Raw genomic sequence first — 4,414 nt, forward strand, 5'->3', positions numbered from 1 at the left:
AATGGAAGTCAGAAAAGTCATCAGTAAAATGTTGCTTCAACAGCACAAAAGAAAGTCTTTTTGCAGGCTGCTGTTTCTTGGATAGGGGCGGGCTACACAAGCCAATGGGAAAGGTTTTAAAGGGAGAAAAATGGGTGCCACATCAACTGAGCAAAAGACAAATGGAAGTCAGAAAAGTCATCAGTAAAATGTTGCTTCAACAGCACAAAAGAAAGTCTTTTTGCACCAAACTGTGACTGGCGATGAAAAGCGGATTTATTTTGACAATCCCAAATGCACAAAATCATAGGTTGATCCAGGTCAACCATGAACATCGACTGCAAGGCCAATCGCTTTGGAAAGAAGACAATTTTCTGTGTTTTGTGGGATCAGGAAGATGTGTTGTATTATGAGCTTCTAAAACCAGGTGAAACCGTTAATACTGATCACTACGAACAACAAATGATCAAGTTGAACCACGCTTTGATCCTGAAATGACCAGAATGTGCCAGAAGTCATGGGAAAGTAATTTTGCTTCATGATAACACACTATCACTCACTTGAAAACCAGTTAAAGACATGTGAAAAGATCTTGCCTGGGAAGTATTAACCCTCCTGCCATATTCACCAGACCTTCCTCCTTCAGATTACCACTTGTTCCGATTGATGGCACATGCACTTTCTGAGCAGCACTTCAAAACTTACGAACAAGTGGAAAATTGGGTCTCTGAATTGTTTGCCTCAAAACAAGAAAAGTTCTATTGGATGGTACCCACAAATTACCTGAAAGATGGGGGAAATGTGTAGCTTGCAATGGACATTACTTTGAATAAAGCACTTTTGATGTTTCTGTTGAAATTCTCGTGTTTTCTTTGATTACAAAATCCACCATTATTAACCAGTACACCTAGTATGAGTAAGTACTCCAAGAATTAGGTCCTGCTTTGACACTTGGCATAGCCGTTAGCAGAATTCAGAAGAATATATGGACTCAGAGCATTTACGCTCTGACACCATCTCAACATGCCCTGAGCTCCCTGCTTCACACCTGGGAGAGTTAGATCCTCAGCTTCCTTTCTCAGCCCCTCCTGGAAAAGAAAAGGCCCACCTGGTTCCTCTTCCTGGCCTTCCTGATGCCCAAACCTCCAGCTCCCAGTCCCAGCTCAACCCCAGTTTGCCCAAAGCCAAAACAAGGAACTCCCTTCAACAGCATATGGTGTCTGAGAGTTAAAATAATGCATTGTTTCATAAACAAAAACATAATTATTTCCTCAGCTTTGCACAGCATTTCAGTGTACCAAGCGCTGAGCCTCAAGCTTCTCACAGAAATAACATGGGGGTAGCGGGAGGGGTGGTCTTCCCGAGATCCTGCCACGGGTAGCACGGAAGGGGGCTGAAGCCAACGGCTCAGGACTCATGGGTGACTGTTCTTTCCAAACGATCCTCTAGAAATTGAGGAAACATTCATTCTGAAATAGCAAACATGACTATAAAGGTGAATGTGTGCAGGGGAAATGGGTGGGCTTCCCATTCAAGAAGAGATGTCAAAAGAAACTAGTACGTTTGGTGAAAAAAGGGCAGATACAGCCGAACAGAAAGCCTCGCCTACAGGCTCTGCTGAGCTGAACCCAGAGTGAGCAGAAGCATGTGTGTGTGTGGATAAAACATAAATTGTGAGAATGAATAAGACAGAGCCACTTTCAAAAGCAAGGGAAACATCTTTCTGGACTCGACATAGAAGACAAAAACAAGAGGAGGCGCTGGCTGAGTTGCAGGTGTGCTGGGATTGGTGCCAAGAGGCAGGCAGAGTTGGCCGGGAGCTCTAGCCCTTGGGGAACAAGGGACTAAAGGTGTCGCACGTAAGGCAGGGGTTTTGATTCAAACTCACTGGGCCTGGCAGGTGCTTGAGAAAGGAGTTAAAACAAACTGTGATGCACCTGGCCCAGGGTTGGGTTCGCATGAAGCTCTGTGACTCGGAAGGTGGAGGTAGGGAGGTGCAGCCTCCCAGCCAGGCCCTGGGACACCCAGCCAGGCTCTTAAGTGCATCCTCTTCCATCCCCTCAGAGAACTGGAGCCTTAACTACCCATCGAGACCAGCTCCTTTGATGGGGGCCTCGGTGGCTGTTGGAGATGACTATCAAAGTGAATGCGTGCAGGGGAAATGGGTGGGCTTCCCATTCAAGATAATCGTACAAAGCCAAGTTCCACAGGACGTGAGGAAGTCTAACGCTAAGAAAGAAGCCAATTCTCGGGAGGCTAATTCACCCAGGCCAAAGCAGGGTGATAGAGCAACCACCAAACAGCTGCTCTGGTTATACAGGGTCCACATGGATAAAGGAGAAATAACATGAATCATAACAACAAGGAAATGTGCAACCAGAGCAAACAGAAATGAAGCAAGGGCAGGTATTGTACTTAAGAAACAAGATGTAAAATCAAAGGAAATGAGTGTCATGCAAGAAACAAAGGTGAACTCAGAAATTGGTAAAAACACATGGACAGCCCTAACCGGTTTACCTCAGGGGATAGAGGGTTTCCCTGCGGACTCAAGGGTCCAGATTCAATTCCGGTCAAGGGCATGTACCTTGGTTGCGGGCACATCCCCAGTAGCGGGGTGTACAGGAGGCAGGTAATTGATTTTTTTCTCTCATTGATGTTTCTAACTCTCTATCCCTCTCCCTTCCTCTCTGTAAAAAAAAAATAAAATATATTTTAAAAACATGGACAAATTTGTTTGTAAAATAATTCTATTTAATTACTGTATAATTACTAAATAATAATAATTTCTAGACCATAAGACATCAGGGTTCTGTGAGTAAAGTATATTATCTGATAGAGAATATAAATAGTGACTAACCTTTGACTTTCTTATAAAAATTAATAGCAAAATAGAAATGTCAAAAACATAAAGGTCATTGTTAAAAGAACAGTAATACTTTATAGTTTCCAAGTCAACGGGAGAAGGGAGGAATTAAAAAAACATCTAACCATCTAATGACAGTTTAAAAGTAGGAAAACAGAAGTAAAGAAAAATATAAGTAAGTTGGTAGACACAGTACAGCAGCAATCACACAAAAAGGTTAGCAGTTAAACTCATCCGTTAAAGAACAGAGAGACTACCAGTTTAGATTTTTTTAAATCCAACTACATGTTGATTACAAATGACAGAGAAATTTTGAAATAGAGAAAATAAAAAAATAAGACCAGGCAAATATTAAAAGAAAGCAATACTAATATGAGACAAAATTTAAGGCAAAAATAACAATAAGAGAAATAAAGAAGTACAATACATCATGATTTAAAAAAACACTCCACTAAAGAGATATAATAGCCATGAACTTCTATCATCTAAATATCCTGTCTCAAAATATATAGAGAGTAAAAACTGGAAGAATTACTAGGAAATATTGATAAATACCCAAATGCAGAAGAAGAGCTAGTGCACTCACCAGAAACAAATAAATCAGGCAATAAGATCATTTGAACCACATAATTCAAAGATTGATCTAACAGAGAAATATGTAACCCTGCTCCCATAAAGCATGGAATGTAAATTTTTAAAAATTATTTTATTGATTTCAGAGAGAAGGGAGAGGGATAGAGAAATAGAAACATTAATGATAAGAGAGAATAATTGATCAGCTGCTTCCTTCCCATCCGCAATTGGGGATCGAGCCCACAACTGGGACACATGCCCTGACTGAGAATTGAACTGTGACCTCCGAGTTCATAGGTCAACACTTATCCACTGAGCCACACCAGCTGGTCTGGAATATAAATTTTTCAGTCACATAAAGCACATTATAAAAATTGACTTGGAAAAAATAAATAAATAAAGTAAAAATAAAGTAAAAAAATTGATTTTGCACCAGGTCGAAAAGGTAATATTGACAAATTGGAAATAATCCATTTCACAGACAATAGGGTGATTAAGGCCTGGGATGATGTGGGAACCAGGTAGAGGGGGAAAATGAGAGATATCTGTAATACTCTCTACAATAAAGGTTTAAAATATATATATCCATAGATGATCATATTAACAAACAAACTTCCGCCCTAGCTGGTTTGGCTCAGTGGAGCATCCGTTGGCCTACAGACTGAAGGGTCCTGGGTTCAATTCTGCCCAAGGGCACATGCCAGGGTTGTGGGCTCCATCTCCAGTAGGGGGTGTGCAGGAGGCAGCTTCCTCTCTGAAATTAATAAAAATATATTGGGGGAGGGGAAGAAGGCAGAAAGAAAGAAACTTCCAAGTTTATTTTTCCAAAATTTAATAAGATACAGAAGTTGGAGTGTATTGGTTCCTTTGTTGTCACTCATTAAAATAACCATGAGATTTTTACTATCCTCCCAGTTCATTATTTTTATCTGGAGCCTCCCGGCTGGTGAACTGCAAATGGGTTGTAAGTATGGACCCCTCAGACTGAAGCCCCAATGC

The sequence above is a fragment of the Myotis davidii genome, unplaced genomic scaffold (assembly GCF_000327345.1).
Source record: "Myotis davidii unplaced genomic scaffold, ASM32734v1 scaffold2803, whole genome shotgun sequence".
Lineage (NCBI taxonomy): Eukaryota > Metazoa > Chordata > Mammalia > Chiroptera > Vespertilionidae > Myotis > Myotis davidii.